Below are 17,811 nucleotides of genomic sequence, written 5' to 3' on the forward strand. Positions count from 1 at the left end.
AAATACGAAAACTGAGGGTGACAATCATTTTAATTATTTGAAACCAAGCACTACTGTATTAAAAAAAAATGATACCCTCAAATGCATAGCCACAGCGTATTTTGTATATATGAACACAGAACGGACCAACCCATTTACAAATATTCGTCGATTGTCTGGAGCTTGTCTAGGATGTTTAGAAGCGCGCGCGCGGAATCAAAATTCGATAGCGTTTTAAAGATCGTGAACTAGTGACCCAATTTGTACGTCGACTGTACCGTACATAAGATGGCGGCGGCCCTGCGCAGTGGCGCCCCCTGGTGAGCGCTTGCCGCAGACCGCTCGCAGGTCGCTGGCCGTGTACTCGCGTGTGTCTGCTGCACGCGCTCTGTACCGGTACCTACCCGCGAATCGGTTTGTTGCGAAAACGCGTGCATCTTCGCTACCCAGGCTCATAAAAAATGTAAGTACTTCATTGTCTGCTCAGTTTTCCAATTTTAGACCTTAATTTACTCTATCCGACACCGGTTTCAGATTGCCCACCCACGTGTTCGATATCTTGCGAAATCGTTACTGTCAAACCGATGAGCGACCTTACTCCCACATTCGGACAATCTTGTTGTTACACACGGATCTATGACTATAAACAATTATTGATATTCCATTATTAAATTTGTCATGCTACAATAATAACCTGATATAGAGCGATCGATAGTGTGGTAGGGGCGCTCCCCTTCCCCACAGCCCTTATATTTCCAGAATGAATCCAGCGAAATCGCACTGCGGTACAATTATTTTAAGTTAAAATTAAAATGCTTACCTTTACAGTTATAAAAGACGATTGTAAAAGTCACACCATGGCAATACGGTTGTGTTTACTAAGTGGATAAGATGTACCTACATGTTAAATTAAAATCGTTACGTTGCAAATATCACGGGATTTGAATTGTTTTGATTTTGGTTTGCCTACCATTATTTCATAATTATCGATTCATAGTAGGGTGCAGTGTTTTGTATTGTTAGATTGTGTATTTGTTTAAAATTGATACTATAAAATTATTTCATATAAAAAATAATTTCACTTTTGCCAATAAATATAGTGCATTTCAATTTCAGATTAATGAGCAAAATAACCATAATTAGATCCATAATTTTAGAATTGCTAATTTCATTCATTTATTGATTCCAGAGTTATTAAGTGCCACTATACTATCTGTTACATTTAAATTAAAGAAAATAAATATGATTTCCTAAGGTAGGTAAGTAACACGTAATAACATTGTAAACGTAAATTACGGTTTAGTCCATTAAGATATTGCGTACCCCCCAGAATCGAGGACAGGGAATTGAGGTAATATTAACTCTAACAGCGTCACTGCGTCATCACCTGTACATAACTCTGGGCTATCGCGTGATCTGTCACCAACATGCCCGGTTTTGTTTACTATTTCATAACTATTCACCCTTGGAAATAATCCGGGAAATATCCCTTGGAAATATTGGGGAAGATACGTCAAATTTTAATAGGAAAGAGTCAAATAAATCGGAAGATGTAATAGAATTTGGCAGTTTTATAACAAATATTATTACACTGTTAGACCTGCATCTGGCATCATTTAAAACATTTAATGCAGCATTTGTAAAAAATAGGGTATAGCTGTTTTTTACCTATTAGATTACTTCTGATAAAATTATTTTATGAGCTAAATAAAACAGGAATTTAAGTTGAAAAATATTATTTTATGTCCGACGTCACAATATTTCCGAATATTAGATGTTTCAGCATTTTATATATTTTACTTCATATCCGATTTATCAGTTTTTACATTACATAACTGTTGATAGTTTTTTATTAATGTTTATCCGTTATAGAAAAGCTCAATGTGTTACCATTACAGTGCAGCCTAATGTCGGTACCAACTTATAAAGGTGTGCTGTTTCACGTGTCCAACTTATGTGTGGTACTTGCTAACTGAATTGTATCTTGTAAAACTCTTATGGTACCTACTGGCCGTCAAATGAAAGACAACTTTATTTTACATTATGAAGAAGGTATGTAGAAGTATAAACGTCTAATTAATACAAATAAATATCCAACATACGCATCTAGTTTTATAGTGACGTTTGTTATAACAACTACAGAAATGTTTCGGCTTAAAATGTATAGTTTTTTTTTTTAGTCAAATCATAGTCCATAAAACTAATTCGAAATGCGTTTTTTAGTTTTTATTTTTCAAATTCATAATATATGACGTAAACAAAATTGTAATCATTGCACTAAATGTAATTTTATGTTGAACTAGCAGTTACCCTCGGCTTCGCACGGAATTTTCAAAATCGAAGGGCTTAGTATTTTTTGTGAAAGCATTTATGACGTAATATTATAGAACACTGCAATACTTTTCAAACATAAGTAGGCATAAAGATACATCTGGGTTTCATTATTTCATTGTCCATGGTTTAGAGATTTAAAAGTTAAATCATATTTTACTGGTTAGTTTCTTTTTTATCATATATTTGTGGTTTCTTTCAATCATTTACAATCCTTACACCACAGTTGAGTTTATTAGTACTAATGTATACATATCCACGGGCTTTGGGCAAAAAGCGTCCACTTTCGGCCCTTTAAATCTACATCTGGTTTAAAATATTTAACTACTATAGTTGCGTTTGTCTGTTTATAACGATGAAGACGATACATACATGTACATACTTACGTACGACTGACTAAAAAGTTACTGGGTTCAAAAAGTATCTATTCCGGGCAGTTTGAATTCGCTTGGTGTCTAATTTATTGAAGTCTCCACAGTAGAGTTTGCGTTATTATCCCAACAAAGAAAATATATACATATAGAGGTGTCGGAAACAAATAGATAAAACTATACGTAAGTCTATTTACGTTTTATGTTATTTTTAGTGCTATTGATTTTCATGTCTTTACCCCGATCAATAAAGATGTACAAAGGAAACTTAAAAAGACTACTTCGTTAAAAAATCATCTACTTCCATCGCTTGCTTTCTGCTTCCGGTGTAAGAACGAGAGAGGAAAATCCTTGAAACTAAGTTCATTAAACATTTAAAACTAATCATTTATTACTAACAGTTTTGCGTGATAGTAGTCTTGCTGTTTTCCAGACTATAGCCTGGAGGGGAGAGTTGAGGCACGTGTGCACATCTCCCTGTTTTTCCTTAAGCTACAGGAAAAGTGTCAAACACAATGTCAAGGAGCCTTGAGACAACTATTTTCGAGTACCTTGTGTGCAAACATTCACAGCTTGGTTATTTAAGGGCGGTTTTATAACAGCGTTAAAGTAATATTTCTAATGCATTCGATTGTTGAAATTCTTCAATTTGTAGTAAAACATTATATAGTAACTTCGCTATTGCAATTTGTATTACACTACTGATCAAGCACTGTGTATTTAATACTTTCTAATAGTTTAATGCAAACACCATTTTTAACTATTTGGCGAACATCGGTTGAAATTGTCAACAGCTATCATTTCTTTTTCTCTAATTGTTAGCTCTACGCTAATAAGCTTCGGTAAATCCCATGCCGCCTCATACTATCAATTAAGTTCGGATTATGTTTTTTTAGATATTATCACTTTTATCCAAATTATAAAATATGTCGGGAACCTTATCCTATTTTTCTCTCCATAATCACTTACCTCTGAATTCAACGAATAGTTAAAAAAAAGATTAACCGAATTGGTCCAGCCGTTCCCGACGTTAACAACATATTCAGCGATTCATTTTTATCTATGACTAATTCGATAAAATTGCAGCACAATTAATTTTACTCAAATATAATTGTAGAATATACAAGTTTAAAACTGATAAATATAATGAATGGCCTTTGGTTTGTTATAATAATATAATAATGATCTCGTCAGAATGTGCGTATTGAAACTATTTCAATTTATGAAAAGGTGAAGAAATAAAATGTTATTGAAAGAGGAAGAGCGATTATGAGCAGTGAGTGGCTAGTCAGCTTCAGGCTTCAACAAGTAGGCTAAATCTGGTCTTGGTCGTCTCACAGCAGTATAGCAATCCATTGGTTGTACGCCGATGGTTCAATAAAGCCTAATACATGCGTCAGCATAGACTGTCAATCCTTAGTGGTTCGGCGGTGTCAGTAACACGTGAACCATACTGTTAATACCCTCAACAATGGCTCAGCAATGTCAGAACACAAGAATAAAATGCAAATACAAATTTGAACCTATTATGATGCAAAGTTCTGAACAATATTGTTATGGTATGGCACAAGAACTTTGTTCAGTTCAACGATGACAGCTCCTGTTTGATCGTAAAGTATTCATAATTTGCGTATAAGCTGCTGAACAAGTTAATAATTTTGATGGTATAGTCAAAAGAAATGTGCATTTTATGATGATGTAGGTACGTGTTTGATAATTAAGTATAGGTATTTATAATTTTGGAATAAACTCCTGACCTGAATAAATTAAGTATTGTGATGGATAGTTACAGTGGAAAGAATTTTGTCGTGTAATGATATGTCGTGTAATGATATCGGTTCTTATTTGATCATTAAGTATTCGTGATTTGTGAAAGAGCTCCTGAACAAATAAAGTAGCATCGCTGAAAAGGAACGTCTACCTGTCTCTTAAGTCTTTTCACAGTCGGTTGATTAAGACGGAACCAAATAATTACTTCTCAGGTTCTCAAGCTTTTATTCTCTCCTGTATATCACAAATTCGAAAGCACTGTGTCGTCGAAGAAAGGATTTTCTTTTCGTATACTACAAACCATAAAGGTTATTCGGATTTTATAAAATTATGTAGGTATACAGTTTTATATTTTAAAATAAAAGTACGTGTACTGAAAATAATTATGCACGTTTTTATGCCTTAAATTTACTACAATTTCATAATTTACGTGCCTTAGTAAAACATTTTCGATTTGTGTTTCAAAAACGACGTAACACGATTAAATTTTATTTGGATCCAAACGTAATAAATTGAAATGGAGATCACTTACAGACGACATAAAACAAGATTTTGATATATCTGGTGTATTTTCACTTCACAGTAAAATACGTTATCCGCTAGTACTATAGTTAAATTGTCGTGGCATAGCCCACTAACTCTATCCCTCACAAAACTGCTAGTAGACTGCTGCGGGTAGACAAGACGACCGAGGTTCTATCAGCAGAAGGCGAAATAAAAAGGCGAATAATATGAATTATAGTTTTTCATTTCAAACTGGATTGTTTATTAATAAATATAAAATGAAGGAAATGTGTATTTTGCAATGAATGTTACAGTTTAAGTCATACAAGTTACTGTACTACAGTCTCATAATGATAACTAAAATTTAAAACATCCCAGCTGTACCCCCGGATTTTGATTATGTACCAGCCTATGAGAAAATATTGCATCCGATGCTAAAATCTGGTCCATTTTAAATGTGGTTGTGTGCTATTTAGCGGCAAACGAAGAAAACAACGTTTACGAATATATGCAGAAGACTATTTAAAACATTGTTGAATTGTAAATTCTGACAATAATAAAAAACTATCATTATGTTAAATTTAATTCAGAAATATTAGGTAATTACTATAAGAATAACATTGATTCAAATTCTCATCAAAAGATTCAGTATAGTTGCGTTAACTGTGCTATAATAAAATAACTAGCTTAGCCTCTTCTGCACAGAGATAACGCAACCAGGTGTTTTAAATGACAATGGTGTCTGTCCCGGGCATCTATGTCGATAGTGCCCTCGCCCTAAAGCACTCTTCAAAATTGAGAGACCAGTACCTCGATAAATGCCAGACCTCGTTACTAACTCAGCTTAGGCCAGGATAATGGTGACCTACAGCGATTCCAAATGTATACCGTTGGTGCTACACGCGTCTAGTTCCAATGCTATCGTATACAATAACCTTCTTTAAAAACAGTATTGCTGAATGAATCCTGCAGCTGCTATCAAGCTATTTACGTAGAAAGTGCACTAATTTGTGTCCAAACAGAGGTAAAGCTCTCAGTAGTAAATCCATCCTTATCTTCTGGATAGTCACCTACTGGTAGCCTTGCAAAGTTTAAATTGAAAACCTATAAAAAGAATATGTAGCCGTTACTTGTTTCGTTATCATTGTCACATAGTTTTCAATAATATTGTAGTTTATACAAAGGTTCCTGAATTCCCTTCTAATATTTTATGGAACTATTTCAAGATCCTACCTAATTTAAAATATAACCTGCTTTCGTAATTTACTGATAGCAAATTTTTTGCCGTTTTTAGTCCTTCCCAGATATCTTAGAACTACTCACAACTTTTTTCATATATTCATAACCTTTAAAAAAAATTTCATTAATTTCAAAGTGGCGGTCTCTTTACAGTCGCATAACTCAAAATCGACAGGATATCAAAATAATTATTACAAGAGTACTCTTATTTTAATTGTTACCCAAATTGTAGTAACAATTATATTAAAAGAATCTGATTATAATAATAGGGCTAAGATATAAAATATTTTTTATCTTTCCTGATAGAACTTAGGCAGGACCTAGGAATAATGCCATAAAACTCAAGAGAGTTGTGGGAAATCCTGTATTTCGCACTAAAGACTGCAGGTTTAGTTCTGGTAGCACGATTAATGCGAGAAGGAGTAAGTGCTCTTTCACACGATCCGGCGAGCGCCGTGCGGCGCGAGCCTGATGCGGCGTTGGGCTATGGAAGTAGATGAGCACTTCCACACGACATCAGGCGCTCGCCGTACGGCGCAGACGCCGCGCGGCGCACAAATTCCCGCCGGACTCCCCTACGCCTGACACGCGGCGTCCACGCCGGACTACTCTGCGAAGGGCTATTGTATCATATTGGGGGTTTCACACGGTCCGGCGCGCGCCGCACGGCCCAACCTCTAGTCTTGGGTTTGCCACTGGAGAGTGAAGACTTACGTATACTTCGGTATTGTTTTTGTTCAACTGTTTTGTTTTTTTTTTTTTTAAGTAAAAATGAGTGAAACATAAGAGGTAGTGGCAGTCGACTGATGAAGATATTGACATGGAAAAAGTCATAAAGTTCATCATACGATTTGATTGACATACGAAAGTAATGAATTGAATAAAACTTTGAAGGACCCAGAAGTATGTCGATTTTGAAGCAATGGGTGAATCCAATACCGCCTATTTCTTCTTCTTCTTCGCCGTCTCCACATTAAGTACATGGCTAGCACTTTATTCTTCCGCGGTGTTAACATTTCAATAGTTGAGCATGTACTGAACAGTCAAAACATGGGAGCGCCGCACGGCACGCGCCGGATCGTGTGAAAGAGCACTAACATGTTCAGTTGTGTTACACACTGGAGTATACAATGTACACCTTCTGTACAAGCAGTGATGCAACGCGCGTTGTTTTAGTTGCGTCATGCCTGAGTGATGTTATTTCAGTTTCTTGTTGTGCAAATTTATGGTATTTCCTATACTTTGTTTGGCAGGACCTAGGAATAATGCCATAAACACTCAAGAGACAGTTGTGAGAAATCCTGTATTTCGCACTAAAGACTGCAGGTTTACTTCTGGTAGCACGATTAATGCGAGAAGGAGTAACATGTTCAGTTGTGTTACACACTGGAGTATACAATGTACACCTTCTGTACAAGCAGTGATGCAACGCACGTTGTTTTAGTTGCGTCATGCGTGAGTGATGTTATTTCAGTTCCTTGTTGTGCAAATTTATGGTCTTTCCTTTATTTTGTTTGGATTCTTCAGTTTTCATATTTTATTGAAGCTAATTTATTAAGCTTTCCTTTTTTTATTACAGTAGTATAAGCGGTTCTTTTTTGTTAACCTGATTTATCTCCTTTAACATATTCATATTTTCGTGCCTTTCCTTTTTGAGATCAAACATTACATTTTTGGTTGTCCGATTCAGTTAATTATAATCAAAATTAATTAAAGAAAAGGAGGTTACAAGCAGAGAGATGCATTTGTTACTAATAACTATGTTAATAATTCATAGGATGGAATATTATTTGAATTTGAACCCACATAACGTTGTAATCATGAATTAATAAAAATTATCCATTAGAAAAAGACACTTTTTATACATGTTATACACGTTTTCATTATAATATTGGAATATTACATCTCTTCATTTGTAATAAGGGACAATATGATTATACCTATTTCCTCTATTATAAAATACGTTTCCAGTCCCTTGTTTCCCTGAACCGGCAGACAACTGGTATGAATATATAATTAATATATATATATATATATATATATATATATATATATAATGTTATTAAAATGACAAATCCAAAAGCTCCTACTCTAAAAGGTCAACCAAAGACACATAAACCAGATATTCCAATTAGACCAGTAGTAAACTTTCGTAACTCTCCTACTTACAAGGTATGTAAATTTTTAAATAACAAAACAAAAACCCACATACATTTTGAAAATAATTACAGTATATTAAATTCAAGTAATCTGGCAAATCAAATTCGAGATATTCAAATTCCATTAAACTCTTTCTTCATTTCTTTTGATGTTAACAACATGTACCTACTCAAACATTCCAAAACAAGAAACAATTCAAATCCTAAAAGATAATCTAATAAAATACAGTAAACTAGATATGAATGAAATTGACGATATCTTATCATTGACAAAAGCAACTGTTAATCAAAATTATTTTCAATACAATAAGGACTTTTACAAACAAGAAGATGGGTTGGCAATGGGATCTCCTCTTTCAGGCCTTCTTGCAAATATATATATATATATATATATATATATATATATATATATATATATATATGCAACATTTAGAAAAGAACAAAATAATGAGTGACACTAATCCATTTAAAGACAAAATAATTTATTGGTTTAGATATGTGGATGATATATTATGTCTTTTCAATGGAGATGAGAACCAGGCAGAACACTTTTTAACATTTCTCACTTCTATATCACCAACAATCAAGTTTTCTAAAGAAATCCAAAAAGTCAAAATTAACTTTCTTGATATAAGTATTTCTAATCTTAATGGAAATCACTCATTTGAAATTTATAGAAAAACAACCCAAACAGATCTTCTAATACCATCATCCTCTAACCATCCTTGGAAATTCAAATTAGCAGCATTTCACTCAATGGTAAACAGAATGTTAAATATACCAATGAGTGGTGAAAATAAAAATAAAGAAATAAAAATAATAAAATACCTAGCTGTCAAAAATGGATATCAACCCCAAATTGTAGACAAATTGATTAAGAAGAAAACAAGAAAAATTAATAAAACCAACAAAATACTACCTAATCATAATACTACAGAGATTCAAAAATATACATGTGATTTTCATACTAAAATTTCATACATTCAATACTAAATTAAACAAAGCTGTTTGAAAAACCTTTCAAAATTCTCCATCAGTCACCAAACAAGAAATAATACATTTAAACTTATTGAAAACAAAGTGAACCAAAATGATGACAAACAGGAATTATACAAACAATCTGGAGTATACAAAATTAACTGTAGTGACTGTGAAAGCTATTATATTGGACAAACTGGAAGAAATTTTAATAAAAGGTTTAAAGAACACATACAAGCTTTAAAAACAAATAACATGTCTACAATAAAATCAAATTTTGCTGAACACTTATTGGAGACTGACCATAACTACACAAATATTGAAAGGAACATGGAAATTTGAGATATCGAGAGGAAAGGAAAGAAATTAAACACAAAAGAAGAATTACATATTTATCTAAATTATAATAAAGATCCTCATAACATTTTAAATAATAATCTGAAAAATAAGACAAATCCAATTTTTGAAAAAATTAAAATATTAAATACAGATTACTAATAAGAAAATTACAACTGTGTCATTTAAATTTAACATATGTTTAAAAGGTTCACATGTGTATATCTAATTATTGTTTATTATTTATTTATTTATTTAGAGGTTAATGTACACTGATGATAATATTACAAACCGAAACACGTGTATGTAATAAAAAGTTTTAATTTAAAGGGTTTTAGTTATTTTAATTACATTATATTACATTAATTACATTACATTAAATAAAATACGAGTATATATACTCGTATATACGGACTGGCTCTGTTTCAATATTATAACCATTTAACATTCCAACCAATTGCTTTTCGTACATACTTTCTTATTAATCCAATTATGTTTTGTATAAACCATATCACAAGAACTTCTTTACAAGCCATACGACTCCCATATAACTTTGTAATGTACCTTGTAGAGAATATAAAAATATTATACACTAGCAGTTACCCGCGGCTTTGTGTGCGATTTCTCATTGAATAACAGGTACAACGTTGGCTTGTCTTTTTAAATGGCTGAATAAACACTTCTGAAAATAAAAGATGGGCACCAGAATATATAACAGTCTCCTGATACACCTTACAAACAATTGGACTTCAAGTTTAAAGAGCAATGTTTAGGGTCCTGAAGACGGAGAGTAAAACAATTGTTATGAGAACTAATGAAATACGCACATTTCTTAGCACATTCCATAACATTTTAATAAACAGCTCCAACAATTCCAGTAACACTAGACCAGAGTGGAGGGATACCATGACCCGTCATAGTGATGCAATATGAAGGAGCCCTATAATAAATTTGAATCAGAAATAGACATGCCCGACATGGGATAGACCTTAATAAGCGGCCTAGACTCGTTATTCGGTTGTTTTTATCGAATGGCTCGATCGTTTTTTTTCCAAAGGAATAATTCGATATTACAATTGATTTAACATAGCACATAATACAAACTTATTAGTTTTAGTACATTTAATGTAAAGAATAAACAGCAAGAAGTAACTAATATTTTGAGACTTTGAAAATGGCGATGAATATGAGGAAAATATGTGAGATTTCTCACAAGTGAGGAGATTTGTTTAAGTGCCCTCTACATATGGGTTTGGCTCTGGTAACACATGGGGATAATTCTTTACTCCATTTCACAAAAGCAATGATATCCAGGCTGGGCAAGTTATAAATATGTAAGGATTCTTTGATATCTAAGTTAGTTTTATTGTTTTTCAATGTTATTGTTAAATTTATGTTCTCAAAATTGTAATGTGCGAGATTTTTCTTGTTACGGTAATTATTAAAACTCTTATTATGTAGGATTTTTACACATCGTAGTAGGATAATATATCGAATTGTTCAATAATAGCAATCGAATTGCTAGTGTAGGTCACTTATTAAAGTCTCCCCAAGACACGTTTATTATATGTATTATTACATAGTTAAGTGTTTATAGTTAACAGGTTCAAAAGCCAAACAAAATTGCCATCGGCTGTTATTTCATGTTTAACGTGTGATAACATTTCAGACACGTTTATTATATGTATTATTACATAGTTAAGTGTTTATAGTTAACAGGTTCAAAAGCCAAACAAAATTGCCATCGGCTGTTATTTCATGTTTAACGTGTGATAACATTTCAGACACGTTTATTATATGTATTATTACATAGTTAAGTGTTTATAGTTAACAGGTTCAAAAGCCAAACAAAATTGCCATCGGCTGTTATTTCATGTTTAACGTGTGATGACATTTCAGACACGTTTATTATATGTATTATTACATAGTTAAGTGTTTATAGTTAACAGGTTCAAAAGCCAAACAAAATTGCCATCGGCTGTTATTTCATGTTTAACGTGTGATGACATTTCAGACAAGTTTATTATATGTATTATTACATAGTTAAGTGTTTATAGTTAACAGGTTCAAAAGCCAAACAAAATTGCCATCGGCTGTTATTTCATGTTTAACGTGTGATAACATTTCAGGTTCGAGTCAATTATATTCCACACGACATAGAAGAGTTTACCTATGCCATGATCAAAGAAAATAAAAACGCTCGGTCTAAGAGGCCTACTTGTGCCAAAAAGTGACTACTTTTGGCACTTGTGAACTACTTCCGGCACCATTGGAGTATTTTAATTGTACCCTGATTAAGAGCATAGTATAAGATACGCATACGTTGGTTTGAAAAGTAAAATGTGGTCAAAAAGCGACTTCCGATAATTTTAATTTGCATCCGATTGAAGGTATTTTAGAGCCGTATTAGCGTTTGCATTGTCGCCCTTTTCAAGAAAATGTACACTCACATAGGACTGGAAGGTCTTTGGTCAAAAAGGCAACCACTTCCGGACATTGTTATCTGCTTCCGGTATCATTGCGGCATTTAAAACGTTGCCCCGATGAGGAAAATATAGTTATAATACGTTGGTTTGAAAAGTCTACATTAGTCAGTAATCTACTTCCGGCCAAAGATACTTCTGACGTCGTAGTTAACCTTGTCTCAATCAGGAAATTATATACATACGTTAGTCTAAAAATTATAATTAGATGAAAAAGTGGTACTTTAGGCCATTTTAATTTATTTCTAGTGCCGATAATCTATTAAGGGAATATTTACACATGTGTGTCGAGTTTCTAGACTATCGAGAAAATGAAAACCAAAAATATAGTTTTTCTAGGGGTTGTATATCCATTTATAATCCTATGAATGGCTAAAATCCAAGAAAAGTTTTTAATTTTTGGGAATAGCACGAGACACACGTGTATCAAATTTCATACGAAAAGAAAATATAATTCTTCTATAGGGATTGCAAACCTATTTGTACCATTTATTGATGGTTGATATGTATGAAAATGCTTTAGTTTTCTATTTATATTATGAGACATATTCGTACGTGTGTCATATTTCAACTTTCTGAGATAACAGAAAGTGGGAGAATTAGTGATGAATGAATGAGTAAGTCAGGACTAGTTCTTCTGTTCTTGTATATATAGACCTTAACCTTAACGATGCATTAACAATGACATTTTGCCTAGTAGAAGAAGATTACACAGGTCGTTTGCAGAAAAACACTAGGTTGACTGTGCAGCCAAACCTATTTACATTTTCTTGAAAGAAAATTATTCCTTTATGTCTTGAGCAAGGTGTATCAAATAGATAAGTTACCGCAACGTATTTATGAAACGAAACAAAAACACAGTGATATAAAATGTGTACTTTTTTGGTCAAAATCTGTTATTTTCATAAAATTGGAAATTGAAATTTTTCTGTTTTTGAGGTATGCTGAAGTTGCGGCAACAGTGGGCCCACATATGGGCTCCGGCGTAATACGACAGTTTCACTGATTATTTCAATATACATATACGCAATTGGTGAGATCTATCTCCTCAGCGTCTCAGTAGGCCTTTAGTACCACGAAGCCTAACCGACACGGTGCGCGTTCGTACCCTCCTACGTCCTCACCAGCTACATCGGTCATTTTTCTCTAGGACAAACTAATTACAACCACTTGAACTTACCAATTACTGGACAGTGAGTGGATACAGGAAGTTCCTGCCATTACCCAAGGCCAGGTTATATTGCGTCAACGTCGTTGAGGTATTGTGTGACATTTCTTAATAGAATGATGCTGTCATTGTTCAGAACATGAGTTTGTGGTGGAAGTTACCTTTTATTTAAAAATGTGAGAGGCTGATATCCATAAATTCATGTTTTCCTAGGTTCCATTCGAAGCCAAATTAAAGTAACAAGATCTGAAAAAGAAAAGTAACCATTGTGATTTGGTCAGAAATATGTTTTTACAAAACATTTTATTTACAACATTTTTTGAATGACTGACATTGAATGATATATAACTCCGAAAATATAAAATTATTGTAATACTCGCTTTTTGTATCTTTTTAACTATGAATTTCTTTTAATATTTTATACCATCTCTTTCAATTCGGTTTTAGTCTTGTTTTTGGCTAGATAATTTAGTAAGTTACGAGTTAAAGCAATGCTGTCTCATCTTAATAAGTCAATTAACAATGTAATAATAGAATGGTTTTGTAATGAACCGGTTGTGTGCCAATACAACGGAGTGTTGAAGGACTCGACAGAACTTCACGAAAGTCAAAGGATCAAGCGCAGCCATTTGACCTTATGACTTCAAAATTAATAGCCTTTCCTTAGGTCAAGAGTTTCCAATTTCTATTATCAAGAATAATCGATCTGATTGACATGTGATACGATTTTGAGAAGGACTTTAGGGTCCTTAAAGATGGCGCAATCGATTTTGGGTTTGTGAAATGTTTACAGTGTTTTATTTGGTTCTGATTGCAATATTGTCTATATTTTCTACTTTTAATATTTTTAAATGTACGTGAAGTATCTGGAAAACTGATTTTACTTTTTTGTATCCATGGGAAAGTTATCTTAAAGAACTATGAATTTAATATAAAAAGTTATTCAAACATAAAATCGATTTTTATAATCGTAATGTTCATGTTAAGACAATTTTCATACAAACAAACCTCTTTCCAAAAATTGATAATCGTACAACATCGCTTACATAGATAGACGGATACAATTTCTTTTATACTTTTTTGCATGACTGTTTTACTCAAAATCATATCTCTCTATCCGTGTCAGATTCAGCATGTGCAAACATTACTCCACAGTTGACAGCACGTGTACAGCCATCTTGTGCTGACTGAGCCAGCACGTGCTGAGGCGCTGCTGACCCACTGACATCCAACAATACCGCCAACTGCAGTATAATGATTGGCTATTCCTGAAACCTTTTAACCGTCACTTTCCTTAGGAAACCTCCTTCTCTCATTTTTGCTCAAACTCTCATTTTATGGTTTCGAAAATACAATAACAAACAATAAACATCTGATGGGTATAGTCATAGCTGAATATATTTATTCAAGGGATGGCTTAAAGGAATATTCTAGGAGCCGAGATCCAATGTGCATTGTGAAACCACCCAAAGAAATTGATCGTCAGCCTTACTAGTTCTGGTGGAGTTTCAGATGAGAGGGTTAAAAATAGGAAATGGTAGTTTTTCAGACCATATAGAATTAGAGACTGGGAGCATCGCCGTTGACAAGCGTAGTTAATGAAGCCAAGTCGGTAATATGTAGATGAACAATGAAGATGTACGTGGTCGGCGGAGTTGGAGGATGTATGGCAAGTCTAGATGAGTGAAGCACTTAGGAAGGGTCGTCCAGCAATTATGTCTCAGGTTATGCACTGGAGCAGGGCCCTCTCGGGAAGACCACACCCTGATGTGATCCCACTCCGAGGAATCAGCCGAGTCAAAGAGGTGCCGAGCTCGCGCCTTGATGTATTCGCCCAGAGTCGAGATGCCAAGAGAGCGCATCATGAAAGTGTTCCGAACAAACCAAGGGGTTGCAGATAGGAAACGAACAACCCTGTTGGGCTGTTTCCTAGGGGTAGCGGCCAGCTGGGTGTACCATACAGGGTCGGCGTAAGCGATGGATGGTCGTATGAACGAGGTGCAGCTTGGTGGAGGTGGTAAGCAGTGAACAGCGAAGAAGTGGAGCAAGAGACATGAAAGCCGCTCGGGCAGGCTGGATCCTGCGGGTTGCAGCAACATTTGTAGAGAGCTGCCTGGTCAGCTCCATCCTGAGGTACCTTTTCAACATAGTCCATCGGAGTCTGCCACCCTAGATAATCAGAAGTTCCCGAATAACCGGACCATAGTCCTCCCAGATGATGCAGATCGCCACATTAACCTGTGTTAATCTTGATTCGCCAATAAGTGAACCACGGAGAGAACAGATCCATTAGTGGAGGAAGTGGACATCCAAACAGAGACCGAGAAGCGGCGTTTAGTCAGAAAGGAGCGAAGCATTCGGAACAATTATCGCGGCATGGGGCTAAGGGCCAACTTGTGTAGGAGACCTTCGTGCCACACTCTGTCAAAACACTTACTAATATCCAGTCTGACTGCAATGGTGAATAGGCGGTTATTAAAGTTGTAAACAAGGTTAGTAACAACCCTTGCCAGCTGGAGGGTGGTAGAGTGCCCCCGACGAAAGCCGTACTGATGACTGGGTATATAAAGGTGGATGTCCTCAGGGAAGCTGGCCAGTATAACCGCTCCAAAACTTTCGAGAGGGTCAGGAGTAGGGAAATTGACATGTGCTAGTGACTCATGCATAGTAAAACAATCATATGAACATATATCCATACGTTTATTTTCACTTATCTGTTTTGTAGACACATGAAAAGCAAACAAGGGGTAGTGACCATAGCAACGTCATAGCGGGAACATTTACATATCATAATTATGAACATTTCGAACAACAGAAACTATGCCCAGAACGTGCGAAAGACAGCCCGTTGGGGGCAAAACCAATGAATCATTGTGGCTGATGCAATAATGTTCGCAATCAGGAGTACTGAAATTAATGACCGATTGCAACATTGCATTGATATGATGCACTTAATATTTTAAGTCAAGGAATATAATTAACTCTGTGCTTAAGAGCATAGCTAATGGTAAGAGATTATGGTCCAGCTAAGTGGTTATGAGGGAAGAAGTACTTAATAATGCAATAAATTAATACTTTTATTATTTATTATTTAATCTAAAACCTCTTTATGCAATGTGAGGTTAAAACCTGATGATAGTCCCATAAGAGTTAAAATATAAAACTGCAATATGATCTTTCATTTTAGGCATTTACATCGAACTCTGGTAGGAGTTTAAATTGTTTACTTGGTTATTGATGTCGATCGTACTGTAATCAGTATAAACCGACATCACTCCACCAGCAGTTGATGTTGATTGACCTGCCTCAGATTAATCCAGAGGCTAGGCAAAGGGACTTAGGTCTACACATGAGGGCGAGTAGAGAAAAGCTAAGCTGTAAGACCTTCTAATGTTGACACAATTACACATAACTCACGGAGTGTAGCCATAACACCAATGTCACAATCTTTACATCCGCCCTAGAATTGAAGGCAGATTCATGTAAGGTACATAAAGGTATTAATGTACTTGTGTACAGTCTTAATCGACTACGTTGTTTAATATATCAGACATTAATTCAAACACTCATGTTAATATTAGAACCTATGCCTCCAGCTACAAAATGACTGTTCCCCATAATTGCCGCGTTTTTAAACCACTATCAAGGTCGGTTGATATAAAACATTGTTTATGTCTAAGTGAGATGAAGGATTACAAAAGTACACATCCCAGAAATAAGTCAACTGATGTACGATTGTAAAGCCAAGATAAGCGATGTAGGATGGTGCCAACTGCCAACAACGATCAGCTGGCTAAAGGCGCGCGGCTGTGTAGAAAGTGTTGCCAACAAAACTGATCACTCAACGTGATAGATCTAACATAGGAAAGAATAATATTCTCAAACGTATGGGAATGTTTATAGGAACTTATTTTATAAGCTAACTAAGATGAACGTTGGAGTTTATGTGATTGAGGATGATGATTTATCATCAAGGATCGGAACGAGGGACACAGAAAAATAAACAGCTGAATAAGGTATATTATAATTTTACAGTATATATAAAAATAAGATTGAAGAGTGATGTGTTTTTATCGATAAGAACTTAATTTTTTAAAGTAATATTTTATTAAAAGCGTGATTTTCTTGAATTAAATTAAATTTAATATTTAAATATCTCTGTACATTATGAATAACTACAACATTATTAACGTTAATATAATTAAAAACCGAAGTCGTGCCTTATATAGGTTACATACTGTAAAAAGATTATATTTTGTGTATATTGAACAGTAGTTGTTGCTTGAGCCTGATACAACATTTCTCACAGTTCCTACTTAAAATACCTATAAATCGTTGTGGAATAATCAAAAATATTTATGGGGAATTTATCGAAAAAAATTTTAAATGTAAAAAAAAAAAACTATAAAAATCGATTCCACCACCTTAAAGATCATAATCCAGATGTATTATCGTCTTAATTAATTATTACATGTATTATCATATATGGTACG

At 34.3% G+C, this 17,811-nt stretch overlaps 1 protein-coding gene across 2 annotated transcripts in view; it reads left to right on the forward strand.

Annotated features, from left to right (window-relative positions):
- The first annotated feature begins 293 nt into the window (after positions 1-293).
- Positions 294-17,811, forward strand: part of LOC124359584 (sodium-dependent phosphate transporter 2) — an 84,470-nt gene continuing 66,952 nt past the window's right edge. For both annotated transcript variants that reach the window (XM_046812458.1, XM_046812459.1), the window contains exon 1: positions 294-442. The gene's annotated coding sequence lies outside the window, so the exon portion shown is untranslated. The remainder of the gene's footprint in view (positions 443-17,811) is intronic.

Source organism: Homalodisca vitripennis, chromosome 4 (assembly GCF_021130785.1).
Source record: "Homalodisca vitripennis isolate AUS2020 chromosome 4, UT_GWSS_2.1, whole genome shotgun sequence".
Lineage (NCBI taxonomy): Eukaryota > Metazoa > Arthropoda > Insecta > Hemiptera > Cicadellidae > Homalodisca > Homalodisca vitripennis.